This window comes from Pieris rapae, chromosome 23 (genome assembly GCF_905147795.1).
Source record: "Pieris rapae chromosome 23, ilPieRapa1.1, whole genome shotgun sequence".
Taxonomy (NCBI): Eukaryota; Metazoa; Arthropoda; class Insecta; order Lepidoptera; family Pieridae; genus Pieris; species Pieris rapae.
Window position 1 is genome coordinate 4,244,012 of NC_059531.1, and position 17,876 is coordinate 4,261,887.

The 17,876-nt window shown below is 33.7% G+C and overlaps 1 protein-coding gene across 4 annotated transcripts in view; it reads right to left on the reverse strand.

Annotated features, from left to right (window-relative positions):
* The window catches only part of LOC110995854 (GAS2-like protein 3), a 77,702-nt gene that overhangs the window by 46,160 nt on the left and 13,666 nt on the right, over nucleotides 1-17,876 (reverse strand). For 2 of the 4 annotated variants that reach the window (XM_045633438.1, XM_045633435.1), the window contains exon 1: nucleotides 5,421-5,515. The exons of the other annotated variants lie outside the window; for them this stretch is intronic. The gene's annotated coding sequence lies outside the window, so the exon portion shown is untranslated. Of the gene's footprint in view, nucleotides 1-5,420; nucleotides 5,516-17,876 lie in introns of those variants that run through there. 4 annotated transcript variants of the gene reach the window in all.

The following is a 17,876-nucleotide window of genomic DNA, read 5'->3' on the forward strand; positions in this document are numbered from 1 at the left end:
CTATTACATATAATTTGAACCTTATACAGTATATAGATTATTTATATAAAGTAAAATACCGCTTGGCGATTTAAGACTAGCGTAGAATTTCTTCTTATTCCTTCTCTTTCTTCCTGTTTTATTTGGGAACTTGTAGCAATACTATACTATTGCTATACACAATGATTTTTGATACCTTCGGGATTTTTGAAGTCATTTAAAAACTGAAAGTGTCTTCACGATCACAAACCCATTCAAAATTCAATCGGAACTGGCCTTTCCGTTTCCTATTTGCGTGATTGAGAACTATTATCGTAATTACTGGATCCGTAACGAAAGTAGCTATTATATTGACCACTGAACAGAAACAAAATTGAAATTTCGTCAGCTGAAATCTACAGTAAAAGCCTTTTATTTCAGACAGTTTAAACATGTATATACATTTATATTTCTATCTTAAAAAAATGAGGCGATAGAAATGGCGCTAGACCGGACACACAACAAGAGATAACATATTGAAATGGAAAAAAAATATTACAGAATGGCAACCACGAGATTGAAAAAGGAAAAGAGGAAGACAGGGCAAGAGATGGGGACCGTATAACGAGAATAGTTAGAGTAATCTAACAGCAGATACGGGCAAGTCTAAGCATTGGTATGAGTCAAGTTTAAAAAATATTACATGAATATATAGGGTCAGGGAGCTTTGTACCAGATGGATTCACCAAAACTTTAACCGACGACCAGAAACTACTTAGCATTGACTGGTGTCGCCAATGACAATGCTTCAACACACTCCGCAAAACGGTGTAATATTTGACTATAGCGTCTGTCGAGATAATCCGCCATACAGTCCTGATATGCCGCCCTGCGACTTTCATTTATTCCCAGGAACTAAAGATAAAATTCGAGGTATTCACACGAGCCCTGAAGATACATCACAGTATAACCAGGCCCTACAATTTCATGAACTATCGATGTTAGTATAGATTTTTTTTTCATGTTATATTACAGGAGGTAGACGATCAGGAGGCTCATCCGATGTTAAGTGACAACTGCCAGAAGGCTCGCAAGCACGCTGCCGGCCTTTTAAGAATTGCTTTGCCTTAGACCCAAAAAGTCGTTGATAAGATTTATTAATTACTGTTAAGATAGAAAAATGTAGTGAAATAAATAAAATAAAATAAAAATAAAAAATAAAATTTATTTTATTATAAGTAATCTTACAGCTTATACATATTAAAAGAAAACACTAACGCAACACCGAACAAAACAGATTTCATAAATAAACAATATATATAAAAGAGATATCAAGCAAGTTCATTAATAGACAAAGATACATAAATAAAATAAAGTAAACCCAAATTTAAGATTTTAAGAATCGGTACGCCCTTTTCTTGAAGGATTCGAAGTCGAATTGGTTCAGAAATACTTCAGTGGGCAGCTGGTTCCACATCGTGGTGGTGGTGCGTGGCAGAAATTGCCTTAAGAATCGCTTAGTTGTGGAACGATGGACGTCAAGGTGATACGGGTTACCACCACCACTTTGTGGAACCAGCTGCCAACTGAAGTATTTCCGAACCAATTCGACTTAGGGTCCTTCAAGAAAAGAGCGTACCAATTCTTAAAAGGCCGGCAACGCACTCGCGAGCCCTCTGGCATTGAGAGTGTCCATGGGCGGCGGTATCACTTAACATCAGGTGAGTCTCCTGCCCGTTTGCCCCCTGTTCTATAAAAAAAAATACGGGTGGTATTTTGTACATAGATTCCGTATTCCATACCGCAGTCGTGGTCAATACTAAATTATGAAATTTAAGCAAATGCAAGAACAATAACAGGTTCACTTCAAGGGCGCGTGTGTTGACACTTGAAACACGTCTGAAACAATGGCCGACATAATTTACGACGCAAATATTATACTACAAGATTAATTTCATCGTAAAACTTATCGGAAAACAATGCAATGTTAAATCATATACATCATATCCAATAAAAACACACTCCAGAATTTCAATCGATTATTATAACGGCTACGATCGTAGATATAACATTAAAACAAACAAAAACACACACACAACCACACAGTAAGAATAATAAAAAAAAGAGATAATATATCAAAAAATATCCCTTTTCCCATTCGGTTCTTGAAGGACCCTAAGTCGAATTGGTTCGGAAATACTTCGGTCTTGATTATGAAATAAATTATTTAGCATTTAGTAAATTTCATTCTCTTGTAAAACCAATTAATACAATACAAATATTTAGTGCTATTTGACCCATAGGCAACCTGCCAGTAGGCTCGCAATCGCGTTGCCGGCCTTTTAAAAATGATTTCGAAAATAACACTCAATAGTTCAGGTAGGTGGTCCTACATTTGTCCACGGCAAAAACTGTCTCAAAACCGATACATTGTGGAATTTCCGTCTGATGATGAAAATGTTGAGTTAGGTCTTATATATGTAAACTCTACTCCAAGGTGTAACGGTAAGCAATATGTTATATATAACCATCAGTATGTCTAAAGTTAAAATTTTAAATTTTGTCATACTGTTATTCGCAGAATTACCCGACCTTTTCTATCACCGAGCAAGTATTTAATAAATAAATAAATATTATTAATAATAAAACAATATCTTCAAGGTTTGAAATCGCTTGACCGCAGTTTTCATCTTAAACCTTATCAATTGATAAGCAAGATTTTTCATTTACATTGCGCGGGCGTCATTCTTATCTTTACGCAAATATCCCATTGTTGTTATATCATAGTTAATACGTGCATTGTGTACGTGACACTCATTTCTGTACCTTCGAATCCTGTACAACAATAGACTTTAAAAATAAATAAATCAGAGGCGCTACAACCTCTTTAGGTCTTGGCCTCTGATTTCAGAATCTGTTTCATAATCATTTTTAAATCTAATAGGCAAGTAGGTGATCAGCCTCCAGTGCCTGACACACGTCGTCGACTTTTTGGGTCTAAAGCCGGTTTCCTCACGATGTTTTCCTTTACCGTTCGAGCAAATGTTAAATGCGCACATAGAAAGAAACTCCATTGGTGCACAGTCGGGGATCGAACCTACGACCTCAGGTATGAGAGTCGCACTCTAAATTTCATCGACATACACTGATCCGAACTGTCTTGGATAGCTTGTATCGACAGGTGGTTATTACAATGCGTCGACTATATTATAGACTATAGTCGTCGGTTATAGGCACACTTTTATCAATATTTGGATTAAGATGACTATCGTAGATGGTTAATAATGGATTGAGATAGGTTATTGAGATTGGGCGTTAGGGTCCTTCAATAATGGAGCGTACCGACTCTTAAACCGGCAACGCAAACGCGAACGATGTTCATGGCCTTACTCTGTACAAAAAATATGGGAAATACCAAAGTTTTCGATATAAAAAGGCGAGACTGTATTTAGTTAATTTCAGGCTAAACGTCAGTGTAAACTTTTGAGAAAAGTAATTAACTAAATATAACTGAACTATTTCCATCCCGCCATATTAACGACGTGCCAGTTCCGATCATGAACTATGGCTATACGTTATTTAAAACTTTTTTTTTATAGAACAGGGGGCAAACGGGCAGGAGACTCACCTGATGTTAAGTGATACCGCCGCCCATTCCCACACCCTCGATGCTAGAGGGCTCGCGAGTGCGTTGCCAGCCTTTTAAGAATTTGTACGCTCTTTTCTTGAAGGACCCTAAGGACCCTAACTTAAATAATTGTTATAAGTATTCATTAAATCTGTTTTATGAATCTTAAAAAGGGAATGGGAAAATATACAAAAAAAAGTTTGTTAAATTTCTTTGTTTTAAAAAATATAAATGTTTCGATAGTTATGCAGGTTACAAATATTTTTATTTAGAGTCATTAAAATATCAGAGTCAGCAAGCAATTTTTACACGCTATTCTTAATGGGCGGATAGATAGCCCCTATTTGCTATCGTTAATTTCTTTTAAAATCCCTCCATACGGAGGAGGGATTTTAAAAGAAATTAACAAGATACACAATTCCATGTGCCTCGTACGAACTCGGATTACCTGCATAATTCGCCAATGTTTCAGTTCAATGCTTCACTTCAGTATATCTTTCCCTCAAAGAGAAAGATGTAAGGAAGTAGAAGTACTTGAAGAAACGGAGTTTTTGACTTTGTTTAAGCAGTAATTTGCAATTTTAAGTAGTATTTGATGTTTTTAAATGTTAAATTTCGGTTTTCTTTCGTTTTTTTTTTATGTATCTTTGTCGATTAATGTACTTGCTAGTTTTCTGTTTCATATATATTGTTTAACTATGTAATCTGTTTTTTTTCTGTTTGGCTATTAGTGTTTTTGTCTTATAACATATACATAACATAATATATCTTATATGTGTGTATCTATTCCAATAGAATTTTGTTTTTTTGACGTGAGTTATTTATTTATTAAACGACGCATCTTAACGCTCTTTTATTTTTTTAAGGAACTACGACGGTAGGAATCCGGCTTATATTAAAGGAAATTTACCATTAATATTTGGGCTATACGACAAAAGAATCAGTAAAATTTCCGAGATTTACGCAGTCCAACAAATCATTATATGATATAGGCTGATAGTAGATAAAAGAAATGCAAATCGAATCAATAAAATCTTTTTACTTAGACCTGTTAGGTAATATTTATGTTACTAAATTAACATTTTTATTAATTCAACATATTTTTTTAAAATCTTCACTGAATAATTAATATTATTAATAATGAAATATTCGACTGTTACTATTATTGTGAAAGGTAACAGTGCACTTTAGACCCACTTAAGCGTGACTTAAAAATGACATTAAGATAACGCTCATATTAATTAATCACTGTCAAACAGTTGCTATATTTTTTTGTTATTGTTACAATAAATGTCACCACCATTAATTATTTTATAAACAATATTATTATTAACAATTTATAAATAAAAATACCAGCAAATAGATAAGACTTTTTAAATGTATTTAATATTTTTATGTAATAAATATTATTACTATGTAGGTAAATAATGTTATAAATAATCCATATTTGTTATAAAAATTATATTTCTCAAATTTCTGTAATATCATTTTTTAGACAAATAATTTATTACAATTTTTTATTTAATTATTATTATTACTTATTAGAAAATACAAAGTATTTATAATATTCTTAACCTATGTAGTTAAGAATATTATAAATATGTACATTGTATTTTCTATAATTTTACCATTTTCTTAAATTCTTTTTACTAAACAACGTTCAACATTTTAAACATAAATCCCTAATTAATATTTTAAACATTTTCGTATTTTTACATTTTAATTCCAAAACATTATTTTAAAAAGGTAATCGTTCCAGAAATAACTACTAAATAAACATTTAATAACGTATCATTATTAATTAAATTCTTATTTTAAAATTAATTAAACCTACCTTAATTAATAAATCCGTAAATAAGACACTTATATATCACAGCACAGCACTGTACCAAACAACTCTAAGGCGCACAGTCCACTGGTTGTGGTTACGCTGTCTCGACTCTCGGCTGAGGGATCGTGGACGGTGTCATGCGAGAGGGTAGCATTTCAATATTAATAATAATGTCTACATAGTTTTTTTTTATTTTGATTAAAAATAATTAAATACTTTATATTGTACAGATTACCAGTAGACTGTGAAATGTGTGTTTAAATTTATATGTAATATAAAAATATTGTGTCAGGAGTTTCTGTATAGTGTTTCAAGAACCAATCGACGGATGATAATAGCCATCTGTCGATACAAGATATCCATGGTAGTGTGATGAATTCTCACAGTAGGTCGGATCCGTATAAAAATTATTTTATTTTATAATTATTACCTTAGTATAAAAATTACAGTTCAACAGTGCCAATATCTTAAATTTTATTTGGTTTGCATTTAATAACAAATATGAGTGTAAACTCGGTAAAATGTCACGACAAAGAGGGAAGAGATTGCATTCTATCTGTCACCAAAATTGGAATGTCTTTTTAGGGTTTGGTTATTGGGATGCAGATAGGAGATCGATCGACTGTCACCATCTGTCAATCCACAATCTCAGATTGTTTTAAAAATGACATGAGAAATCCCATAAAATAGTTTTTTTTCGGAAAAGCAAATGTGGTAGCATAGCAAAATGTTCCATATGTTGATATGTAGATGAAAAAGGGAGACTAAGTAAAAAAAACATTTAAATGCGACATTGGTCGGGGACTGATTCTTCCTACAATTTTGATAATCATACGTCTATTAATTAATTTTAAACAAACGACAAATAGCATAAACCCCTCACAGCATCCGCAATATGAATCAATCAAATCTTTGCTCTCTTTCACTTGTTAACACTTTCTTTACATTAGAGCGAGACAGACGACTCATATCGCGCAGGCCCCCACTAAATAGTAAAACGGACGTCTTATTACTGATCGCGTGACAATTGTAATCGCAAATTGTACAATTACTGTCAGATCTTTATCGGCTGTAAATTAACAAATTAAGAATTACAGCAATTGTAATACCGGAACCCTTAATTAGGACCCATGGCGTTGCGTATAAATGTGGGGTCTCTCTGCATCTTCTACCAGATACGGATAGCATTCAGAGGAGCTGTTCGGATTAATACCTGCAGCTGAGTTTCTTCATCGGACGTCGAGGCAGAATACAAAATCTCATCCGTCATAACTGAGCGTTATTTAAGGTAGTTTATGTCCACCAACACTATGTGGAACCAGCTTCCCACTGGAACCAATTCAACTTAGGATCCTTCAAGAAATGAGCATATCAATTCTTAAAACCTGCAAGCCTTCTGGCAATGTGAGTGTCTATGGGCGGCATCATTTAACATCAGGTGAGGCGATTGTTGGTGGCGCCTTGGGGTTTTGGTGGGTATGCAATAGCATTAACACCACATAACCTGGCTCGCTCTAACTGCGCTATATCTAGACGATTTCCAGATAAACATACCCCCCCCACCCACAAAGTCACGCTGTGGAGGGTAATGCGTTTCTCCTCTAAGAAAAAAATTCTGTAAGCAGCATTTCAAGACAAGCATAATCTTCAGCAATGAAGACCAGAAGAATAGATTCGAACAATATATTATGTTTGGTTCCAAGCACGATTTTTACAATCGCTACCATACGCTATGCGATTAAGCATATTTCTAACGATTGTAAAAGCGATTTACCGTAATAGCCCCATCGAGTAGCGCCGGGGCAATCGATAAACTCGAGACAGTGTGAAAGTGCCTTAATGGCATTCAATATTTGTATTTATGGAGCTGTTATTAATTTTAAATCTAATGGTTAACAATATCTATAAAAAATCAATTAAATTCTTAACTGACTTAACCATGCAACTCTTAATTGTGCGATTAAATGAACCAAATATTAACTTTCCACGTACGTACTTTAGGGAAACGTGGCCGCCCAAAACAGGCAACGAAGCATCATCAGAAACGCCCAAGAACACAAAGGGCTCACGAATGCGTTACCGGCCTTTTAAGATTATCCTAAGTCAAATAAGTTTGGAAATACTTCAGCGTGCTGGTTCCACATAGTGGTGGTGCGCGGAAAGAACTTTAACCCTCAGTTGTAGAAAGACGGATGTCGAGGTGATACGAGCTATGCTCGCAAGAACAGCCCAAGCGAACTGCCTTCCTTGTCACTCCAAAATCAGTGGTGAAAAGCCTCACCTGTCCACAGCGTTGGTACTGAATACAGACTACAATATTATATTTTTTCATTATATTTGGTTTAGTCATCATTAATACACTTAAATCATTAAAACAACTAAAATAAATTTTAAAAAAAAATATTATGAAATAATCTTGTTCCGCTTCTCGTTCCCTTTTACATACCCAAACAACCTAGGCATTCGATGAAGTCTGCTGCCTCGGTCTCTTCTAACCCACACTGCCCATCCCTCTTATTTCTATCGCGTTTCCAGCATACTTCTTAACGCTCTCAATTCCACTGCATTTATAAGTGTATAGAGATTCCAACGCCTGAATCAAGTCATTGCTCATCCCGTGATAATTTTTACTCAAGAAATTTGTGGATAAAGTCAAACTGATAACCTTCGATAGTAATTAAGATAAGTTTTAGAGTTAAAAGAATGTCTCCAATTGGCCGATTTTGTCTAACAAAATGTTTATCTATAATATTATATTGAGCTTAATATGGCTTAATCTCTGGATCTACTGAACTGATTTTACAAAATATTGTACTAATAGAGAGACACGTTATTTGTGAGTATAAAAAGCTAAATATTAATCCATAAAAAGAAAAGACTTGCTGATGGTAAGAATTTGTACGCCGGAGAAAAAAACGGTTGAACAAAGACGTTTCTTACGAACTTATTCATGCATAGTTGTATTTGGTATTCACTCAAACTCGCGCGACAAAATAAAGTCTAAAATAGCGGAAAACTTCGAGCTTTTCTAGTAAGTTTTTCCAGTTTTCCTCATTATAAATTTCCAAGCGTAACTCTCTGTATTGTTGTATTTAAAAGTCCCTCTTCAAGTGAGCGGGTGAAAACTTTATTTACTTTGTCAAGTTGTGTAAATAATTTATATATAGTCCATTTCAGCTGTCAACGCATCTATGTACTTAGTTTTTGCTCTGATATGGCCACATATACAATCGAGAGACCGGCCTTTCTCAAAATATAAGATAGGAAGCTGATCACTAGTTTATAAAATAAGAAATGATAAAGGATACGGGTCCACAGCCATATAGGAACCACTGTATCATTCCATCAGCGTCATAACTGTCATATTCCTGCTCAGTATTCTATTCTTCTTGACAAATATACATTTAAAAGACTCCATTTTCTTGTCTCCAATAACTACCTATCCCTTCAAATTATTCAAGAATCTAGAAGCTTCAGCGACTTTCTATATGAACTCCTATTGTTAGAAATACATAATATTAATTTTATATTTGATTCGGCCAATCCTCACATTTTGTTTAGTCATTGTTGAGATTTACTCGTGTTAAGATACATTTTTATATATACTTTTTGTTAATTATATTTGTCAATACTTACGTCCACTATTTAGAATTTTATAGTAAGTGTTCAAGAACGTACCTAACTACCTACCTACCTAACTAACTAATAGAATTTCTCCAAATCCTTACAGCTGACAATAGTGTGCCTTTCTTCCTGGTAAAGAGACATTATAACAAGGTATGTACTCAGGACTTATAATTTAAGTAGGAATTGTGTATCGACCACTTCTATCGGCCACCGAACCGTTATTTGTGGTACACCTATAGTTGACAGAAAAAGACGGAATATTTTTTTAATTAAATAAACTTCTATAATTATCCATTTATATGCTTAGTACCTAGGGGATATGTGCGATGGCGAAGCTTGTGATACCAAGACCAAGAACCAGTGCTGTCTCCGACAATATCTTTATATGTTCGCAGAATGAGATCATAGTGATATTATGTATGTTTAATTATATATTTTATTTATTACATTATCATATTGGCTGTTCTGTAAGGTATTGTTAACAACTTAAATGACGTTGTGGTTTATGAAATTTTCTTTTGAATTATTGTATGTAAAGGGAGGATAAAACTTGCTGAGTTTCTTGCCCGTTCTTCTCAGAACGAGACCTCCTGGTAGTCTTGCGAACGGATGGCGTAGTTTTGCTCTTTCGCGAATTTTGTAAACGTTTTTGAAATTCAAAAAGTCTTAAGTCGCATCTAAATTGAATAAATAAATTTATATTTGATTTGATTTGATTATATTTTTGAATTAATAACAATAACTATAAACTGTTTGTAAATTTTAGTATAGTGGCTATATTATTTATTTCTATTATTAACGTGTTGTTCCCACGAGAATGTAAGTGCGTTCTTCTCACCATGCCTCCGTCTGATAGAGGACAGACCTTCGTTTTTAATTTATTTTTAATTAATTACTAAAGATGTCATGTGGAACATGCTGTAATGGTTGCTCCTAAGAAACATGACATGACATAAAAAACAGAGTTTATTGCCAGTTCTTCTCGTCTGATTTAAGCCATTGATTTGAGAACTGGCAGTAAGTGTAAAATAAGAAGCATTTAATAAGCACTTCTTTTTGACGTTTATAAGTGTTGTGTTACCTACATGAATAAATGATTTTTGACTTTTTTTTACTTAGACTTTAGAAATTCTACTGAACATAGAAATACAACCTAAGAGATGACGTGTTAAAGAGTTTGACAGTTAGTGAAAATACTACTTGGTTCCAGTCCATGATCTTTAATTCTCAAGTTAAATATAGTGTGAAATATGAAATTTACTGAGACTAAATAATGTTCCATTACAATTACTCTGGACCACTTTCGCGGGGCATAAAATTAACTGTGATTAATCTATCAGTTGACCCTGAGTCTGCGTGGGAACATTTTAACATATGTTCTTATTTTTTTAACTTTTTTATCAATTTGAGTAATGAGTATAAGGGCCTGTTTCACAATGTATGGATAAAGTACCAAATATCTATGCAACACGTAAATTATTCGAAAGATAAAATATCCGAATAATATACTTGGCATTTCATGACGAATAGCGCTATCTGACAGTCGTGAAACGCAAAAATAGTGTTTATCCTATCAATAAGTAATAAATAGTTTATTTGGAACTTATCCGGACATTGTGAAACAGGCCCTAATTCTTACAAGGGATTATTGCAATACAATGATGAAATGTATTACAACCAAACTTTTAAACGTTTAAACGTTAAGAATATTGTAAATATTTTATATTTGTTATTGTAATATTATTTTATTTATTATTTCTGCAACGTACTTATTCTACAAGCACGTAAAACTAATACCTGATTATAATTTAAAAAATCGGATCTCTAAGGATACATCGTTTATCACATCTCATCATTTTTTTTGAAGTTATACCTCTTTTGGCGCAATGGCGAAAAATGATGAGAGTGAATTTTTACGATGCGCGCGCACACCGACACCTAAATTCAACATCGTAAAGTTATGAGATATATAAGATAACTATGTTCAAGTTGTATATTCTAGTATTTTTATATTTAGAACACGTGTTTCGTAACAGTACAATTAAACAGTGTGAATAAATAAATTTTATTTTGGTGTTTTTAAATCAATTTCATATACGACGGTGATAGTATTTACTTAAAATTTATTTATTTAAATAAAATCTTTTTGTTTAATTTGAATATTTAACCTATACGCCAAAGAAGTAGGTATAACTTCTAACGCGTGTACATAAGTACATACACTCTTTTTTATTACAAACGCGCCTTTGACTACACCATGGCTGAGATATAAATTAGTAGAAATGTTTTATTTATCTTTTAAAAAGTCCTCAAACGCAGCTAGACAAGTGGCGTGGGAATGTGTATACACATGTATTTGAAGGGTGAAAATTAACTTGTCAAATAAGTTGTTGACAATTGACTTGTGTAATGTTTAAAGTCAGTTTGTATAATTTTGAAAAGGGTACCAAAGATACCGATCAATCTTCTTCTTGCCTTCTCCATCTTCACACGAAGGCGAAGTATTGTGCCCAGATGGCAAAATAAAAGCCATATTAAAAAAAAAAAGATTTCTTGCACTCATTTATTTATTTATTTCAAACATACACATTATCTCATATTAAAGTATATTGTAGTTGCAACTCTTATTAACAGTGGCGCCAGTTTTAAGTACTTAGATTAATATATTTTATGATAATTTGTCAATCTTATGGGCAAGTTTGTGATCAGCCTCTTGTGCCTGACACGCCGTCGACTTTTGGGTTGACTCAGTTTCCTCGCGAGGTTTTCATCATCGTTCCAACATGTATTAAAATCGCACGGTACTAGGCTAACATAAACGGGATAAGGTGAACAAAACTCAATAGATATGAATACTATACGACTAGATACAAATAAGTTGGTGACTAGGAATAATCAAGGAATTAGTATCGCAACACTAATTGACCATTTTAAATGTATTTTCATTTTCAATTTATGAAAAATATTACTTCTTTCTTGCATTCGAATCGAGGCTGGGTTAATATGTCAAACAAAATTACTTTTAATTTCATTTTCTTATAATTGTTTTTTATTCGTATCTTTGGTTACCTTTACTTTAAGGTTTGTTGTACGATTTGTGATTATTTGAGAACGACTACAATGATATGTTTACCTGAGGTATTGGTCTGCTGTAAGTGGGATTTTCGCCTTTTCTAAATAAAAAAGAAAAAGCCAAAGTCTGCAAATACAGGGGTCTAGGCTAGGCTGAATATGATTTTGTCCCATTCGGTGTCGAGACCCTTGGTCCGTGGGGTCCTAGCGCTATAAGGCGATTTAGAGAAATATCAAAAAGGTTAGTCGACATCACAGGAGACCGCAGAGCTGGCAGCTACCTCGGACAAAGAATTAGTCTAGCTATTCAAAGGGGGAACGCTACTAGTATCTTCGGAACCTTGCCTAAAGGGACTCCTTTTAATAATATTTTTTAATAATTAAATTTTAAGGTTAGTTATTAGATATATTTTTATGTATTATGTTATTTGTTTTGAATTGTATGTAAACAAATAAAATACGTTTATTTTGGAACATAAGATCATCATGGTATCACTTATTCCACGTCATTAAATTCGAGCCTGTTGGCATCCCTACTCATCGGCAAAGAAGACAGAGGGTGTTGACCGATAGAAAAATATATACAATAAAAAAATACAATATTTAAAACAAATATAGCAAATTAATTAGAAGTAGTCTGAGTAAATAGTCTTTAAACTAGACTAATTTTAACGTTCCTTAAATTAGTTTTAGAGATAACTCCCACCTGTTGATCCAAAAATAAGTTGCATGTGTAAAGGACTAAAATAGTCGATCAAGTATAGTTTCTAGTTACTGTGGTTTTACGACGATACATGTTAGATGAATGTATGTACTTCGTAATCCTACAGCTAAAATAACAAAAAACTATTATACTCAACATATAAACCTAAATTGTCATACATTTTAGATAAAAGAGTTTGTAACATGTACTGCTCATTTAGAGAAAATCTAATTACGCCCGAACCGAATTAATCCACAATCTCAGATTGTTTTCAATCTGAGATTTTTTTATAGAACAGGGGGCAAACGGGCAGGAGGCTCACCTGATATTAAGTGATTCCGCCGCCCATGGACACTCGAATTTTGACAGTCAGATCGATCTGTATCCCAATAACCAAACCCTACGAAGACATTTTGGCGACTAATGCAATCTCTTCGCTCTTTACACTCATATTTGATAATCAATATAAACCAAATAAAGTAAATAAAACCCGACAAATTATATTAAAATATACATGTCTACGTTTAAAACATATCAAATATCTTTTTAATTATTTTAAAAACTGGTGGAAGTTAAAATCTTAAGATATTGGCACAGTTGAACTGTCCATTTTCTTACAAAGGTTTATTTACCTACCATGGATAGCTTGTATCGACAGATGACTTTTACAGACTTTTAAATGGATTTAGATAGGTTAATAGGTTTGGGCATTATTCAGTTGAATCACATAATAACTTTGAATTGTCAACTCTACCGCCTGTTCGGACTCGCGAGCAGCACAGAAGAAGAAAGGCAAGAACCTCGGGCTAGTTTTATTTTATCGTCCTAAGTTATTTACAATGCTTAGGGCCTGTTTCACAATGTCCGGATAAGTTCCAAATAACCTATTTGTTACTTATTGGTATGATAAATAGTATTTTTGCGTTTCACGACTGTCAGATAGCGCTATTTGACATGAAATTCGAAGTACATCTTTTTTTTTTTATATAGAACAGGGGGCAAACGGAACCAATCAATCTTATTTGGAACTTTTATCTTTCGAATAATTTATGTGTTGCATAGCTATTTGACACTTTATCCATACATTGTGAAACAGGCCCTTATAGTTACAATTAAATTAAACAGTACTATGTATGATGTGGTAAAATTTATTAAATACATATACATATATACTTTTTTACGAATGGTAGGTATTGCTAACTAGCAAAGCAATGAAAACGTCAGTCTTGGAAAGCACTATAGGGCAATATTGCCCTGTCTAGACACGCGTACCGCAACTGTAATGTCGGGATCGATTTGTATGAACCACACACCCTTTGCGAAACAATGTAGATTACAGCAAAAACATAGATTACAAAATCTTTGTTTACTGGTACCAAAGACAATTGGTTAGAATAGTAGTTACCTGGAAAGTATCTGGAAGATGAAAATTGGTAATTTTTTGGCGTCATTTGAAGGCGTTGCCTTTCAAAAATCTTATATCCCCTAAACATACATGCTAGCTTGCTTGTCGCAAAACAAGCAAAATCATATTTCTATATTAGGAAATGCATTATGTGGAACGCAAACTTTATTTTTAACCCATCCCACTAAAACCTGATGAATACCTACTTCTACTTCTTTTTCTATGTACAATAAATCTGAATGAATATTCTCGCCCGCTCTACGCCCTTGACTTGCGACCTGGTAGTAAATGTATTAATTTGTTTTTTTTTTTGAAGTTCATAAGTGTACTTGTTTACCTATATGAATAAAGATATTTTGAGTTGAGTTTTGAGTTGAATGCGTTTACCAAGAAACATCCCATCTTTGTTCACTTGTGTGTAAACATTGTGAGAATGACAAAGGGCAATAAAAACCTGTATACTGAAACCATCACATCTATATTGTCTTTGGTTTATCAACTGCTGACACTGCATGACATACATTTTATAGCTGACGATGCGCGATACACCATTTCACGTACGTGTGAAAATATTAAAGTAAATCAGATTTGAATATAATGTTTAAAGAACTTTATTTCTCATTACAAAACAGAAATATTTTATTTACATGAGAAACTTAATATTAATATATATATATTATATATACGAGCGAGATACACGTCGCCATTAGCCGTAACAATTTCAGTCAGCTATGTTCATTCTTACATGCATCTTTAATGGCTTTTTGAATTTGTCAAACACTCCAATATTGCGAATTTGAGATGGTAATTGATTAAATAATTGATTCTTCTAGCGTTTTACTAAAGAATTGTCAGCCTCTTCAGACCCTTAATTATCAAGGTGACAATAGCTTTAAGAAAATCCCACCTTGATCCTCAGATCATACCCGCAGGGCTACGCCTGTTACCAAGTCTCTGAGTCTAACTACTCGAAAACATATTCGACGAAGAGTTCTTCAAATCTTCGAAGACCAATCCTTTTCCGCGCGGCTTGATCCCTTGGCGTTGCGTAGAGATGTGGGTCTCTCTGCATCTTCTACGGCATTTACGATAGTCTATTAGCTGCAGCTGAGTTTCATTATCGGACGTCAAGGCAAAGTATCACCATCTGTATCAGCTCGACGTCCGTCGTTCCACATCTAAGCGTTTTCTAAGGCAGTTTTTGCCGCGCACCAGCACTATGTGGAACCAGCTGCCCACTGAAGTATTTCCGAACCAACTGGACTTAGGTTCCTTCCAGATAAAAGCGTACTAATTCTTGAAAGGCCGGCAACGCACTTGTGAGCCTTTTTTTATAGAACAGGGGGCAAACGGGCAGGATCACATGATGTTAAATGCAGCCCGTGCTGAGCTGTAAAGGCCCTTAAGGCCAACAGCGAGATTCCATTCAAAAAAAAAAAAAAAAAAAAAGATGTTAAATGATACCGCCTCCCATGGACACTCGATGCCAGATGGCTCCTGGCAATGTGAGTGTCCATGGGCGGCGGTAGCACTTAAACTCAGGTGAGCTTCCGTTTATTACATTAAAAAAAACCCTTGCCTATAAAAAATTAATCCCTTCCCTGTGTGAGCATTACACGGCAGTGATCCATAACTTCTAGGAAGGAGACGCCTAACATTTTTTTGGATACATCGTTGATGATAATTCTATTTATGTTCCGTAAGTATTTATATACATAGAAACGGATAAAAAAATAATTTTGTCTGTCAACAGCAAGTGTTTTCACATCCTAAAAGATTCGGCTATGAATATAAATCTGTAGCTTTGATCTTCACACTGAGTGATGGTAAAATTAATCTAAGATATTTTTAACTCCCTCTGAATTATATAATATGAATGTTATCCTAGTACAATCATTCAACTCTGAGGTTTTTAATTTAAAGGGAAATAAAATCAAGACGATTCCACAGTCTAGTCAACGTGGAGTCCACGCCCCGCAGGGGGCTTTTAAAAAAATTATTTGTAATTTGAATTTAATATTTTTTACATAAAATTTTCTGTGTTTCGTGAACCTAAACATTTCTTCCTAAACCACTAAAGTTTTTTTCTTATTTTATTAAATATTGTTCCAAAGAGGAATTGACTGCAATCTTTCTAGAATTTTCCATTGGTTAGAGAACTTCTCAAATTGTTATTCCTAGGTATATTTCAGCTAGCCGAAGGAGAGAGAACGGAGAGACACTAAAAGATTCTTCTTTCTCTTTCAAAGTCTCTCCGTTCTCCTAAACAAATTAGTACCTTGATGGCCGAGCTTTGCTCGGTATTTTTATTTTTTTATAAATTGTGTTTTTGGAAATTATATATAAGTACGAATTACATACTAATAAAATGATGAAATATGAACAATATAGATTAAATATGCTGGAATAGCTTTAGTGTTGTTGTGTCGTTAAAGCAATTTAAACAAAAAATAGTATTATTATTCGCCAATAGATGTCAGGAAGATACATTTTTCAGTTTAAATTGGGACTACTCAAACACCACCTTTTTGTTATTTTCTATCATTTATTCCTAGCTAGATCGATTTATCGCTCCCGAAACCCCCCGTATACTAAATTTCATGAAAATCGTTGGAGCCGATCCCGAGATTCCAATTATATATATATATAATTGGAATAATATAATAATATAATATATATATATACAAGAATTGCTCGTTTAAAGATATAAGATATGCTTCTTCTTTCTCTTCTTTTTAACTTAAAAAGAATTATTCATTCGAAGGTTTCAAAAGCACGCAAATTACGCATCGCTTCCCTGACTCTGATGATGAATAGGATCGTAAAACAGCAACCACTAACATTAACTCAATGTTTATGTGTGGTCCATAGTTCTAATAAGAGCATCAGGTTATTCCTGGAACAACAAAATCTCTGCTCCGGTGTACATATGGCGTTTTTCACACGAAACGCCTGATTAATCAATTATCAAATTTTAAATATGATACTTGCATTACCTGTTAAAATTTTAATTCCACCATAAAAAACCTAATGACTAATTCATGTGTGTATGTTTTTTTTTCGTATAACAGGGGACAAACGAACAGGAGTCCACTGCTAGAAGGCTCGCTAATGCATTGCCGGCCTTTTAAGATAAGAAAAGAGCGTACCAATTCTTAAAAGGCCGGCAACGCACTCGCGAGCATTCTGGCATTGAGAGTGTCCATGGGCGTTATCACTTAACATCAGGTGAGCCTCCTGCCCGTTTGCCCCCTGTGCTATAAAAAAAATATATTTATCATATTAGGTTGTTAGATTTTAAAAGAGTGTCACATGTCAAAGAGTGATGGTTTATTGCTAGTTCTTCTATCGAGAAGGATATCGATCCTTGTTTTAAAAACAGAAATGTATAGTCACTATTAAAATCCGATGTTTTTTGTTAAAATCTGATTACTATTATTATTATTAAAATCTTATTAAGACGAAGCACTTAAAGTTAAAACAAACAAGTAATATAATTACAAGCTAAGCTATTGTCTCGCGTTTGTTTGTTATGTAATCTGTGCAAATAGCATTACAATGCACAGATGTCTAAATTTACCATTTCGTGTATTTATTAAACAACAGATGGCGTTGTGCGTATCAAGAACGCGATAATACAACGACATACATA